General features: G+C 51.2%; 1 protein-coding gene across 2 annotated transcripts in view; it reads left to right on the top strand.

Moving 5' to 3' along the window:
* Positions 1-15,385, top strand: part of LOC140424726 (tripartite motif-containing protein 14-like) — an 805,674-nt gene that overhangs the window by 256,052 nt on the left and 534,237 nt on the right. The gene's annotated exons all lie outside the window — the stretch shown is intronic.

Here is a 15,385-nt window from a genome sequence, read left to right as displayed (position 1 = left end):
CTCAGTCTCACTCTTTCTCACTCTCTATTGTCCTCCCGGCTCCTCTCTCAGTCTCACTCTTTCTCACTCTCTGTTATACTCCCGGCTCCGCTCTCAGTCTCGCTCTATCTCACTCTCTGTAATCCTCCCAGCTCCACTCTCAGACTCACTCTTTCTCACTCTCTGTTATCCCACCAACTCCGCTCTCAGTCTCACTCTTTCTCACTCTCTGTTATCACCCCGGCTCCACTCTCAGTCTCGCTCGTTCTCACTCTCTATTATCCTCTCCGCTCCACTCTCAGTCTCACTCTTTCTCTCTCTCTGTTATCCTCCTGGCTCCACTCTTTGTCTCACACTTTCTCACTCACAGTTATACTCCCGGCTCCGCTCTCAGTCTCACTCTTTCTCACTCTCTATTATCCTCCCGGCTCCGCTCTCAGTCTCACTCTTTCTCACTCTCTGTTATCTTCCCTGCAACATTCTCAGTCTCACTCTTTCTCACTCTCTGTTATCCTCCCGGCTCCACTCTTTGTCTCACACTTTCTCACTCTCAGTTATACTCCCGGCTCCGCTCTCAGTCTCACTCTTTCTCACTCTCTATTATCCTCCCGGCTCCGCTCTCAGTCTCACTCTTTCTCACTCTCTGTTATCCTCCCAGCTCCACTCTCAGTCTCACTCTTTCTCACTCTCTGTTATCCTCCCGGCTCCGCTCTCAGTCTCGCTCTTTCTCACTCTCTGTTATCCTCCCGGCTCGGCTCTCAGTCTCACTCTTTTTCACTCTTTTACCCTCCCGGCTCCGCTCTCAGCCTCGCCCTTTCTCACTCTCTCTTATCCTCTCGGCTCAACTCACAGTCTCACTCTTTCTCACTCTCTGTTATCCTCCCGGCTCCGCTCTCAGTCACACACTTTCTCACTCTCTGTTATCCTCTCAGTTCCATTCTCAGCCTCACTCTTTCTCACTCTCTATTACCTACCCGGCTCCGCTCTCAGTCTCACTCTTTCTCACTCTCTGTTATCCTCACGGTTCCGCTCCCTATCTCAATTTTTCTCACTCTCTATTATCCTCCCGGCTCCACTCTCAGTCTCGCTCTTTCTCACTCTCTGTTATTCTACTGACTCCACTCTCAGTGTCACTCTTTCCCACTCTCTATTATCCTCCCAGCTCCGCTCTCAGTCTCACTATTTTTCACTCTTTTACTCACCCGGCTCCGCTCTCAGCCTCGCTCTTTCTCACTCTCTGTTATCCACCCGGCTCCACTCTCAGTCTCACTCTTTCTCAATCTCTATTATCCTCCCCGCTCCGCTCTCAGTCTCACTCCTTTTCTCTCTTTTACACTCCCGGCGCCACTCTCAGCCTCGCTCTTTCTCACTCTCTATTATCCTCCCGGCTCCGCACTCAGCCTCGCTCTTTCTCACTCTCTGTTATCCTCCCAGCTCCACTCTCAGTCTCACTCTTTCTCACTCTCTATTGTCCTCCCGGCTCCTCTCTCAGTCTCACTCTTTCTCACTCTCTGTTATACTCCCGGCTCCGCTCTCAGTCTCGCTCTATCTCACTCTCTGTAATCCTCCCAGCTCCACTCTCAGACTCACTCTTTCTCACTCTCTGTTATCCCACCAACTCCGCTCTCAGTCTCACTCTTTCTCACTCTCTGTTATCACCCCGGCTCCACTCTCAGTCTCGCTCGTTCTCACTCTCTATTATCCTCTCCGCTCCACTCTCAGTCTCACTCTTTCTCTCTCTCTGTTATCCTCCTGGCTCCACTCTTTGTCTCACACTTTCTCACTCTCAGTTATACTCCCGGCTCCGCTCTCAGTCTCACTCTTTCTCACTCTCTATTATCCTCCCGGCTCCGCTCTCAGTCTCACTCTTTCTCACTCTCTGTTATCTTCCCTGCAACATTCTCAGTCTCACTCTTTCTCACTCTCTGTTATCCTCCCGGCTCCACTCTTTGTCTCACACTTTCTCACTCTCAGTTATACTCCCGGCTCCGCTCTCAGTCTCACTCTTTCTCACTCTCTATTATCCTCCCGGCTCCGCTCTCAGTCTCACTCTTTCTCACTCTCTGTTATCCTCCCAGCTCCACTCTCAGTCTCACTCTTTCTCACTCTCTGTTATCTTCCCGGCTCCGCTCTCAGTCTCGCTCTTTATCACTCTCTGTTATTCTCCCAGCTCCACTCTCAGTCTCACTCTTTCTCACTCTCTGTTATCCTCCCGGCTCCGCTCTCAGTCTCGCTCTTTCTCACTCTCTGTTATCCTCCCGGCTCCACTCTCAGTCTCACTCTTTCTCACACTCTATTATCCTCCCGGCTCCGCTCTCAGTCTCACTCTTTTTCACTCTTTTACCCTCCCGCCTCCGCTCTCAGCCTCACTCTTTCTCACTCTCTGTTATCCTCCCAGCTCCGCTCTCAGTCTCACTCTTTCTCACTCTCTGTTATCCTCCCGGCTCCACTCTCAGTCTCACTCTTTCTCACTCTCTATTATCCTCTCGGCTCCACTCTCAGTCTCGCTCTTCCTCACTCTCTGTTATCCTCCCGGCTCCGCTCTTAGTCTCACTCTTTTTCACTCTTTTTCCCTCCCGGCGCCGCTCTCAGCCTCGCTCTTCCTCACTCTCTATTATCCTCCCGGCTCCACACTATGTCTCGCTCTTTCACACTCTCTGTTATCCTCCCATCTCCACTCTCAGTCTCACTCTTTCTCACTCTGTTATCCTCTGGCTCCACTCTCAGTCTCAATCTTTCTCAATCTCTATTATCCTCCCGGCTCCGCTCTCAGTCTCACACTTTCTCACTCTCTGTTATCCTCCCGGCTCCGCTCTCAGTCACACACTTTCTCACTCTCTGTTATCCTCCCATCTCCACTCTCAGTTTCACTCTTTCATCACTCTCTATTATCCACCCGGCTCCGCTCTCAGTCTCACTCTTTCTCACTCTCTGTGATCCTCACGGTTCCGCTCCCTATCACAATTTTTCTCATTCTGTATTATCCTCCCGGCTACACTCAGACTCACCCTTTCTCACTCTCTGTTATCCTCCCAGCTCCGCTCTCAGTTTCACTCTTTCTCACTCTCCGTTATCCTCCCGTCTCCACTCTTTGTCTCACACTTTCTCACTCTCTGTTATACTCCCGGCTCCGCTCTCAGACTCACTCATTCTCACTCTCTGTTATCCTCCCAGCTCCACTCAGTCTCACTCTTTCTCACTCTCTGTTATCCTCCCAGCTCCACTCAGTCTCACTCTTTCTCACTCTCTGTTATCCACCCGGCTCCGCTCTCAGTCTCACTCTTTCTCACTCTCTATTATCCTCCCGGCTCCGCTCTCAGTCTCACTCTTTCTCACTCTCTGTTATCCTCCCAGCTCCACTCTCAGTCTCACTCTTTCTCACTCTCTGTTATCCTCCCGGCTCCGCTCTCAGTCTCGCTCTTTATCACTCTCTGTTATTCTCCCAGCTCCACTCTCAGTCTCACTCTTTCTCACTTTCTGTTATCCTCCCGGCTCCGCTCTCAGTCTCGCTCTTTCTCACTCTCTGTTATCCTCCCGGCTCCACTCTCAGTCTCACTCTTTCTCACTCTCTATTATCCTCCCGGCTCCGCTCTCAGTCTCACTCTTTTTCACTCTGTTACCCTCCCGCCTCCGCTCTCACCCTCACTCTTTCTCACTCTCTGTTATCCTCCCAGCTCCGCTCTCAATCTCACTCTTTCTCACTCTCTGTTATCCTCCCGGCTCCACTCTCAGTCTCACTCTTTCTCACTCTCTATTATCCTCTCGGCTCCACTCTCAGTCTCGCTCTTCCTCACTCTCTGTTATCCTCCCGGCTCCGCTCTTAGTCTCACTCTTTTTCCCTCCCGGCGCCGCTCTCAGCCTCGCTCTTCCTCACGCTCTATTATCCTCCCGGCTCCACACTATGTCTCGCTCTTTCACACTCTCTGTTATCCTCCCATCTCCACTCTCAGTCTCACTCTTTCTCACTCTCTGTTATCCTCCCGGCTCCACTCTCAGTCTCACTCTTTCTCACTCTGTTATCCTCTGGCTCCACTCTCAGTCTCAATCTTTCTCACTCTCTATTATCCTCCCGGCTCCGCTCTCAGTCTCACACTTTCTCACTCTCTGTTATCCTCCCGGCTCCGCTCTCAGTCACACACTTTCTCACTCTCTGTTATCCTCCCATCTCCACTCTCAGTTTCACTCTTTCATCACTCTCTATTATCCACCCGGCTCCGCTCTCAGTCTCACTCTTTCTCACTCTCTGTGATCCTCACGGTTCCGCTCCCTATCACAATTTTTCTCATTCTCTATTATCCTCCCGGCTACACTCAGACTCACCCTTTCTCACTCTCTGTTATCCTCCCAGCTCCGCTCTCAGTTTCACTCTTTCTCACTCTCCGTTATCCTCCCGTCTCCACTCTTTGTCTCACACTTTCTCACTCTCTGTTATACTCCCGGATCCGCTCTCAGACTCACTCTTTCTCACTCTCTGTTATCCTCCCAGCTCCACTCAGCCTCACTCTTTCTCACTCTCTATTATCCTCCCGGCTCCGCTCACAATCTCACTCTTTCTCACTCTCTGTTATACTCCCGGCTCCACTCTCAGTCTCACTCTTTCTCACTCTCTGTTCTCCTCCCGGCTCCACTTTCAGTCTCACTCTTTCTCACTCAGTTATCCACCCGACTCCACTCTCAGTCTCACTCTTTCTCACTCTCTATTATCCTCCCAGCTCCGCTCTCAGTCTCACTCTTGCTCACTCTCTGTTATCACCCCGGCTCCACTCTCAGTCTCACTCTTTCTCACTCTCTATTTTCCTCTCGGCTCCGCTCTCAGTCTCACTCTTTCTCACTCTCTGATATACTCCGGGCTCCACTCTCAGTCTTGCTCTTTCTCACTCTCAATTATCCTCCCGGCTCTTCTCTCAGTCTCACTCTTTCTCACTCTCTATTATCCTCCCGGCTCCTCTCCCAGTCTCACTCTTTCTCACTCTCTGTTATACTCCCGGCTACGCTCTCGGACTCACTCTTTCTCACTCTCTGTTATACTCCCGGCTCCGCTCTCAGTCTCGCTCTTTCTCACTCTCTGTTATCCTCCCAGCTCCACTCACAGTCTCACTCTTTCTCACTCTCTGTTATCCTCCTGGCTCCGCTCTCAGTCTCGCTCTATCTCACTCTCTGTTATCCTCCCAGCTCCACTCTCAGTCTCACTCTTTCTCACTCTCTGTTATCCCACCAGCTCCGCTCTCAGTCTCACTTTTTCTCACTCTGTTATCCTCCCGACTCCACTCTCAGTCTCGCTCTTTCTCACTCTCTGTTATCCTACCGGCTCCACTCTCAGTCTCACTCGTTCTCACTCTCTATTATCCTCCCGACTCCGCTCTCAGTTTCACTCTTTTTCACTCTTTTACCCTCCCGGCTCCGCTCTCAGCCTCGCTCTTTCGCACTCACTCTTCTCCTCTCGGCTCCATTCTCAGTCTCACTCTTTCTCACTCTCTATTATCCTCCCGGCTCCGCTCTCAGTCTCACTCTTTTTCACTCTTTTACCCTCCCGGCGCCGCTCTCAGCCTCGCTCTTTCTCACTCTCTGTTATTCTCCCGGCTCCGCTCTCAGTCTCACTCTTCCTCACTCTCTATTATCCTCCCGGCTCCGCACTCAGTCTCACTCTTTCTCACTCTGTAATCCTCCCAGCTCCACTCTCAGTCTCACTCTTTCTCGCTCTCTGTTATCCTCCTGGCTCCACTCTCAGTCTCACTCTTGCTCACTCTCTATTATCCTCCCGGCTCCGCACTCAGTCTCGCTCTTTCTCACTCTCTGTTATCCTCCCAGCTCCACTCTCAGTCTCGCTCTTTCTCACTCTCTGTTATCATCCCAGCTCCACTCTCAGTCTCACTCTTTCTCACTCTCTATTATCCTCCCGGCTCTTCTCTCAGTCTCACTCTTTCTCACTCTCTGTTACACTCCCAGCTCCGCTATCAGTCTCACTCTTTCTCACTCTCTGTTATCCTCCCGGCTCCACTCTGTGTCTCACACTTTCTCACTCTCTGTTATACTCCCGGCTCCGCTTCAGTCTCACTATTTCTCACTCTCTATTATCCTCACCGCTCCGCTCTCAGTCTCACTCTTTCTCACTCTCTGTTATCCTCCCAGCTCCACTCTCAGTCTCACTCTTTCTCACTCTCTGTTATCCTCCCGGCTCCGCTCTCAGTCTCGCTCTTTCTCACTCTCTGTTATCCTCCCAACTCTACTCTCAGTCTCACTCTTTCTCACTCTCTGTTCTCCTCCCGGCTCCACTCTCAGTCTCACTCTTTCTCACTCTGTTATCCTCCCAGCTCCGCTCTCAGTCTCACTCTTCCTCACAATCTGTTATCCTCCCAGCTCCACTCTCTGTCTCACTCTTTCTCACTCTCTGTTATCCTCCCGGCTCCACTCTCAGTCTCACTCTTTCTCACTCTCTATTATCCTCTCCGCTCCACTCTCAGTCTCACTCTTTCTGTCTCTCTGTTATCCTCCTGGCTCCACTCTCAGTCTCACTCTTTCTCACTCTCTATTTTCCTCCCTGCTCCGCTCTCAGTCTCACTCTTTCTCACTCTCTGTTCTCCTCCCAGCCGGACTCCACTCTCAGTCTTGCTCTTTCTCACTCTCAATTATCTTCCCGGCTCCGCTCTCAGTCTCACTCTTTCTCACTCTCTATTATCCTCACGGCTCCGCTCTCAGTCACACACTTTCTCACTCTCTGTTATCCTCCCAGCTCCACTCTCAGTCTCACTCTTTCTCACTCTCTGTTATCCTCACGGTTCCGCTCCCTATCTGAATTTTTCTCACTCTCTATTATCCTCCCGTCTCCACTCTCAGACTCACTCTTTCTCACTCTCTGTTATACTCCAGGCTACGCTCTCAGACTCACTCTTTCTCACTCTCTGTTATACTCCCGGCTCCCCTCTCAGTCTCACTCCTTCTCACTCTATGTTATCCTCCCAGCTCCGCTCTCAGTCTCACTCTTTCTCACTCTCTGTTATCCTCGCGGCTCCACTCTCAGTCTCGCTCTTTCTCACTCTCTGTTATCCTCCCGGCTCGGCTCTCAGTCTCACACTTTTTCACTCTTTTACCCTCCCGGCTCCGCTCTCAGCCTCGCCCTTTCTCACTCTCTCTTATCCTCTCGGCTCAACTCACAGTCTCACTCTTTCTCACTCTCTGTTATCCTCCCGGCTCCGCTCTCAGTCACACACTTTCTCACTCTCTGTTATCCTCTCAGTTCCATTCTCAGCCTCACTCTTTCTCACTCTCTATTACCTACCCGGCTCCGCTCTCAGTCTCACTCTTTCTCACTCTCTGTTATCCTCACGGTTCCGCTCCCTATCTCAATTTTTCTCACTCTCTATTATCCTCCCGGCTCCACTCTCAGTCTCGCTCTTTCTCACTCTCTGTTATTCTACTGACTCCACTCTCAGTGTCACTCTTTCCCACTCTCTATTATCCTCCCAGCTCCGCTCTCAGTCTCACTCCTTTTCTCTCTTTTACACTCCCGGCTCCGCACTCAGCCTCGCTCTTTCTCACTCTCTGTTATCCTCCCAGCTCCACTCTCAGTCACACTCTTTCTCACTCTCTATTGTCCTCCCGGCTCCTCTCTCAGTCTCACTCTTTCTCACTCTCTGTTATACTCCCGGCTCCGCTCTCAGTCTCGCTCTATCTCACTCTCTGTAATCCTCCCAGCTCCACTCTCAGACTCACTCTTTCTCACTCTCTGTTATCCCACCAACTCCGCTCTCAGTCTCACTCTTTCTCACTCTCTGTTATCACCCCGGCTCCACTCTCAGTCTCGCTCGTTCTCACTCTCTATTATCCTCCCGGCTCCGCTCTCAGTCTCACTCTTTTTCACTCTTTTACCCTCCCGGCTCCGCTCTCAGCCTCACTCTTTCTCACTCACTCTTATCCTCTCGGCTCCACTCTCAGTCTCACTCTTTCTCACTCTCTATTATCCTCCCGGCTCCGCTCTCAGTCTCACTCTTTTTCTCTCTTTTACCCTCCCGGCGCTGCTCTCTGCCTCGCTCTTTCTCACTCTCTGTTATTCGCCCGGCTCCGCTCTCAGTCTCACTCTTCCTCACTCCCTATTATCCTCCTGGCTCTACTCTCAGTCTCACTCTTGCTCACTCTCTATTATCCTCCCAGCTCCGCTCTCAGTCTCACACTTTCTCACTCTCTGTTATAGTCCCGACTCCTTTCTCAGTCTCACTCTTTCTCACTCTCTGTTCTCCTCCCAGCTCGGCTTCCAGTCTCACTCTTCCTCACTCTCTGTTATCACCCCGGATCCACTATCAGTCTCGTACTTTCTCACTCTCTGTTATTCTGCCGGCTCCACTCTCAGTCTCACTCTTTCTCGCTCTCTATTATCCTCCCGGCTCCACTCTCAGACTCACTCTTTCTCATTCTCTGTTATCCTCCAGGCTCCACTCTCAGTCTCACTCTTTCTCACTCTCTGTTATACTCCCGGCTACGCTTCAGTCTCACTCTTTCTCACTCTCTATTATCCTCACCGCTCCACACTCAGTCTCACTCTTTCTCACTCTCTGTTATCCTCCCAGCTCCACTCTCAGTCTCACTCTTTCTCACTCTCTGTTATCCTCCCGGCTCCGCTCTCAGTCTCGCTCTTTCTCACTCTCTGTTATCGTCCCAGCTCCACTCTCAGTCGCACTCTTTCTCAAACTCTGTTCTCCTCCAGGCTCCACTCTCAGTCTCACTCTTTCTCACTCTGTTATCCTCCAAGCTCCGCTCTCAGTCTCACTCTTCCTCACTCTCTGTTATCCTCCCAGCTCCACTCTCTGTCTCACTCTTTCTCACTCTCTGTTATCCTCCCGGCTCCGCTCTCAGCCTCGCTCTTTCTCACTCTCTGTTATCCTCCCGGCTCCACTCTCAGTCTCACTCTTTTTCACTCTCTATTATCCTCTTCGCTCCACTCTCAGTCTCACTCTTTCTCTCTCTCTTTTATCCTCCTGGCTCCACTCTCAGTCTCACTGTTTCTCACTCTCTATTTTCCTCCCTGCTCCGCTCTCAGTCTCACTCTTTCTCACTCTCTGATATACTCCGGACTCCACTCTCAGTCTTGCTCTTTCTCACTCTCAATTATCCTCACGGCTCTTCTCTCAGTCTCACTCTTTCTCACTCTCTGTTATCCTCCCGGCTCTGCTCTCAGTCACACAATTTCTCACTCTCTGTTATCCTCCCAGCTCCACTCTCAGACTCACTCTTGCTCACTCTCTGTTATCCTCACGGTTCCGCTCCCTATCTGAATTTTTCTCACTCTCTATTATCCTCCCGGCTCCGCTCTCAGTCTCACTCTTTTTCACTCTTTTACCCTCCCGGCTCCGCTCTCAGCCTCGCTCTTTCTCACTCTCTCTTATCCTCTCGGCTCCACTCACAGTCTCACTCTTTCTCACTCTCTATTATCCTCCCGGCTCCGCTCTCAGTCTCACTCTTTTTCACTCTTTTACCCTCCCGGCTCCGCTCTCAGCCTCGCTCTTTCTCACTCTCTCTTATCCTCTCGGCTCCACTCACAGTCTCACTCTTTCTCACTCTCTGTTATTCTCCCGGCTCCGCTCTCAGTCTCACTCGTCCCTACTCTCTATTATTCTCCCGGCTCCGCACTCAGTCTCACTCTTGCTCACTCTCTATTATCCTCCCGGCTCCGCTCTCAGTCTCACTCTTTCTCACTCTCTGTTATACTCCTGACTCCTGTCTCAGTCTCACTCTTTCTCACTCTCTGTTACAATCCCGGCTCCGCTCTCAGTCTCGCTTTTCTCACTCTCTCTTATCCTCCCGGCTCCGCTCTCAGTCACACACTTGCTCACTCTCTGTTATCCTCCCAGCTCCACTCTCAGTCTCACTCTTTCTCACTCTATATTATCCTCCTGGCTCCACTCTCAGACTCACTTTTTCTCACTCTCTGTTATCCTCCCAGCTCCACTCTCAGTCTCACTCTTTCTCACTCTCTGTTATCCTCCCGGCTCCGCTCTCAGTCTCGCTCTTTCTCACTCTCTGTTATCCTCCTTGCTCCACTCTCAGTCTCACTCCTTCTTACTCTCTGTTCTCCTCCCGGCTCCACTCTCAGTCTCACACTTTCTCACTCTGTTATCCTCCCAGCTCCGCTCTCAGTCTCACTCTTCCTCACTCTCTGTTATCCTCCCGGCTCCACTCTCAGTCTCACACTTTCTCACTCTGTTATCCTCCCAGCTCCGCTCTCAGTCTCACTCTTCCTCACTCTCTGTTATCCTCCCAGCTCCACTCTCTGTCTCACTCTTTCTCACTCTCTGTTATCCTCTCGGCTCTGCTCTCAGCCTCGCTCTTTCTCACTCTCTGTTATCCTCCCGGCTCCACTCTCAGTCTCACTCTTTCTCATACTCTATTATCCTCTCCGCTCCACTCTCAGTCTCACTCTTTCTCTCTCTCTGTTATCCTCCTGGCTCCACTCTCAGTCTCACTCTTTCTCACACTCTATTATCCTCTCCGCTCCACTCTCAGTCTCACTCTTTCTCTCTCTCTGTTATCCTCCTGGCTCCACTCTCAGTCTCACTCTTTCTCACTCTCTATTTTCCTCCCTGCTCCGCTCTCAGTCTCACTCTTTCTCACTCTCTGATATACTCCGGACTCCACTCTCAGTCTTGCTCTTTCTCACTTTCAATTATCCGCCCAGCTCCACTCTCAGTCTCACTCTTTCTCACTCTCTGTTATCCTCACGGTTCCGCTACCTATCTGAATTTTTCTCACTCTCTTTTATCCTCCAGTCTCCACTCTCAGACTCACTCTTTCTCACTCTCTGTTATACTCCCGGCTACGCTCTCAGCCTCGCTCTTTCTCACTCTCTGTTATCCTCCCGGCTCCACTCTCAGTCTCACTCTTTCTCAATCTCCGTTATCCTCCCGCCTCCGCTCTCAGTCTCACTCTTTTTCACTCTTTTACCCTCCCGGCGCAGCTCTCAGCCTCGCTCTTTCTCAATCTCTGTTGTCCTCCCGGCTCCGCTCTCAGTCTCACTCTTTCTCACTCTCTGTTATCCTCCCGGCTCCGCTCTTAGTCTCACTCTTCCTCACACTCTATTATCCTCCCGGCTCCGCACTCAGTCTCGCTATTTCTCACTCTCTGTTATCATCCCGGCTCCTCTCTCAGTCTCACTCTTTCTCACTCTCTGTTATCCTCCCGGCTCCACTCTCAGTCTCACTCTTTCTCAATCTCTATTATCCTTCTGGCTCCACTCTCAGACTCACACTTTCTCATTCTCTGTTATCCTCCAGGCTCCACTCTTTGTCTCACACTTTCTCACTCTCTGTTATCCTCCCAGCTCCACTCTCAGTCTCGCTCTTTCTCACTCTCTGTTATCCTCCCAGCTCCGCTCTCAGTCGCACTCTTCCTCACTCTCTGTTATCCTCCCAGCTCCACTCTCTGTCTCACTCTTTCTCACTCTCTGTTATCCTCCCGGCTCCGCTCTCAGCCTCGCTCTTTCTCACTCTCTGTTATCCTCCCGGCTCCATTCTCAGTCTCACTCTTTTTCACTCTCGATTATCCTCTTCGCTCCACTCTCAGTCTCACTCTTTCTCTCTCTCTTTTATCCTCCTGGCTCCACTCTCAGACTCACTGTTTCTCACTCTCTATTTTCCTCCCTGCTCCGCTCTCAGTCTCACTCTTTCTCACTCTCTGATATACTCCGGACTCCACTCTCAGTCTTGCTCTTTCTCACTCTCAATTATCCTCACGGCTCTTCTCTCAGTCTCACTCTTTCTCACTCTCTGTTATCCTCCCAGCTCCACTCTCAGTCTCACTCTTTCTCACTCTCTGTTATCCTCACGGTTCCGCTCCCTATCTGAATTTTTCTCACTCTCTATTATTCTGCCCGGCTCCGCTCTCAGTCTCACTCTTTTTCACTCTTTTACCCTCCCGGCTCCGCTCTCAGCCTCGCTCTTTCTCACTCTCTCTTATCCTCTCGGCTCCACTCACAGTCTCACTCTTTCTCACTCTCTATTATCCTCCCGGCTCCGCTCTCAGTCTCACTCTTTTTCACTCTTTTACCCTCCCGGCTCCGCTCCCAGCCTCGCTCTTTCTCACTCTCTCTTATCCTCTCGGCTCCACTCACAGTCTCACTCTTTCTCACTCTCTATTATTCTCCCGGCTCCGCACTCAGTCTCACACTTGCTCACTCTCTATTATCCTCCCGGCTCCGCTCTCAGTCTCACTCTTTCTCACTCTCTGTTATACTCCTGACTCCTTTCTCAGTCTCACTCTTTCTCACTCTCTGTTACACTCCCGGCTCCGCTCTCAGTCTCGCTTTTCTCACTCTCTGTTATCCTCCTGGCTCCGCTCTCAGTCACACACTTTCTCACTCTCTGTTATCCTCCCAGCTCCGCTCTCAGTCACACACTTTCTCACTCTCTGTTATACTCCCGGCTACGCTCTCAGTCTCACTCTTTCTCACTCTCTGTTATCTTCCCAGCTCCACTCTCAGTCTCACTCTTTCTCACTCTCTGTTATCTTCCCGGCTCCGCTCTCAGTCTCACTCTTTCTCACTCTCTATTATCCTCCCGGCTCCACTCTCAGTCTCACTCTTTCTCACTCTCTGTTATCTTCCCGGCTCCGCTCTCAGTCTCACTCTTTCTCACTCTCTGTTATCCTCCTTGCTCCACTCTCAGTCTCACTCTTTCTTACTCTCTGTTCTCCTCCCGGCTCCACTCTCAGTCTCACATTTTCTCACTCTGTTATCCTCCCAGCTCCGCTCTCAGTCTCACTCTTCCTCACTCTCTGTTATCCTCCCAGCTCCACTCTCTGGCTCACTCTTTCTCACTCTCTGTTATCCTCTCGGCTCTGCTCTCAGCCTCGCTCTTTCTCACTCTCTGTTATCCTCCCGGCTCCACTCTCAGTCTCACTCTTTCTCACACTCTATTATCCTCTCCGCTCCACTCTCAGTCTCACTCTTTCTCACTCTCTGATATACTCCGGACTCCACTCTCAGTCTTGCTCTTTCTCACTTTCAATTATCCTCCCGGCTCTTCTCTCAGTCTCACTCTTTCTCACTCTCTGTTATCCTCCCGGCTCCGCTCTCAGTCACACACTGTCTCACTCTCTGTTATCCGCCCAGCTCCACTCTCAGTCTCACTCTTTCTCACTCTCTGTTATCCTCACGGTTCCGCTACCTATCTGAATTTTTCTCACTCTCTATTATCCTCCAGTCTCCACTCTCAGACTCACTCTTTCTCACTCTCTGTTATACTCCCGTCTACGCTCTCAGCCTCGCTCTTTCTCACTCTCTGTTATCCTCCCGGCTCCACTCTCAGTCTCACTCTCACTCAATCTCCGTTATCCTCCCGCCTCCGCTCTCAGTCTCACTCTTTTTCACTCTTTTACCCTCCCGGCGTAGCTCTCAGCCTCACTCTTTCTCAATCTCTGTTGTTCTCCCGGCTCCGCTCTCAGTCTCACTCTTTCTCACTCTCTGTTATCCTCCCGGCTCCGCTCTCAGTCTCACTCTTCCTCACACTCTATTATCCCCCCGGCTCCGCACTCAGTCTCGCTATTTCTCACTCTCTGTTATCATCCCGGCTCCTCTCTCAGTCTCACTCTTTCTCACTCTCTGTTATCCTCCCGGCTCCACTCTCAGTCTCACTCTTTCTCAATCTCATTTATCCACCCCGCTCCGCTCTCAGTCTCACTCCTTTTCTCTCTTTTACACTCCCGGCGCCACTCTCAGCCTCGCTCTTTCTCACTCTCTATTATCCTCCCGGCTCCGCACTCAGTCTCGCTCTTTCTCACTCTCTGTTAACCTCCCAGCTCCACTCTCAGTCTCACTCTTTCTCACTCTCTATTATCCACCCGGCTCCGATCTCAGTCTCACTCTTTCTCACTCTCTGTTATCCTCACGGTTCCGCTCCCTATCTCAATTTTTCTCACTCTCTATTGTCCTCCCGGCTCCACTCTCAGACTCACTCTTTCTCACTCTCTGTTATCCTCCCAGCTCCGCTCTCAGTTTCACTCTTTCTCACTCTCTGTTATCTTCACTGCAACGTTCTCAGTCTCACTCTTTCTCACTCTCTGTTATCCTCCCGGCTCCACTCTTTGTCTCAAACTTTCTCACTCTCGGTTATACTCCCGGCTCCGCTCTCAGTCTCACTCTTTCTCACTCTCTATTATCCTCACGGCTCCGCTCTCAGTCTCACTCTTTCTCACTCTCTGTTATCCTCCCAGCTCCACTCTCAGTCTCACTCTTTCTCATTCTCTGTTATCCTCCCGGCTCCGCTCTCAGTCTCGCTCTTTATCACTCTCTGTTATCCTCCCAGCTCCACTCTCAGTCTCACTCTTTCTCACTCTCTGTTATCCTCCCGGCTCCGCTCTCAGTCTCGCTCTTTCTCACTCTCTGTTATCCACCCGGCTCCACTCTCAGTCTCACTCTTTCTCACTCTCTATCATCCTCCCGGCTCCGCTCTCAGTCTCACTCTTTTCCACTCTTTTACCCTCCCGCCTCCGCTCTCAGCCTCGCTCTTTCTCACTCTCTGTTATCCTCCCGGCTCCACTCTCAGTCTCACTCTTTCTCACTCTCTGTTATCCTCCCGGCTCCGCTCTTAGTCTCACTCTTTTTCACTCTTTTACCCTCCCGGCGCCGCTCTCAGCCTCGCTCTTCCTCACTCTCTATTATCCTCCCGGCTCCACACTTTATGTCTCACTCTTTCTCACTCTCTATTATCCTCCCAGCTCCACTCTCAGTCTCACTCTTTCTCACTCTCTATTATCCTCCCGACTCCTCTCTCAGTCTCACTCTTTCTCACTCTCTGTTCTCCTCCCGGCTCCGCTCTCAGTCACACACTTTCTCACTCTCTGTTATCCTCCCATCTCCGCTCTCAGTTTCACTCGTTCATCACTCTCTATTATCCACCCGGCTCCACTCTCAGTCTCACTCTTTCACACTCTCTGTGATCCTCACGGTTCCGCTCCCTATCTCAATTTTTCTCACTCTCTATTATCCTCCCGACTCCACTCAGACTCACACTTTCTCACTCTCTGTTATACTCCCGGCTCCACTCTCAGTCTTGCTCTTTCTCACTCTCTATTATCCTCCCGACTCCTCTCTCAGTCTCACCCTTTCTCACTATCTGTTATCCTCCCAGCTCCGCTCTCAGTTTCACTCTTTCTCACTCTGTTATCTTCCCGGCTACGCTCTCAGTCTCACTCTTTCTCACTCTCTGTTATCCTCCCGGCTCCACTCTTTGTCTCACATTTTCTCACTCTCTGTTATACTCCCGGCTCCACTCTCAGTCTCACTCTTTCTCACTCTCTATTATCCTCACGGCTCCGCTCTCAGACTCACTCTTTCTCACTCTCTGTTATCCTCCCAGCTCCACTCTCAGTCTCACTCGTTCTCACTCTCTGTTATCCTCCCGGCTCCGCTCTCATTCTCGCT

Source organism: Scyliorhinus torazame, chromosome 6 (assembly GCF_047496885.1).
Source record: "Scyliorhinus torazame isolate Kashiwa2021f chromosome 6, sScyTor2.1, whole genome shotgun sequence".
NCBI classification, from domain to species: Eukaryota; Metazoa; Chordata; class Chondrichthyes; order Carcharhiniformes; family Scyliorhinidae; genus Scyliorhinus; species Scyliorhinus torazame.
Note: the sequence above shows the minus strand (reverse complement) of the source record. Positions and strands in the feature narration are given on the sequence as shown.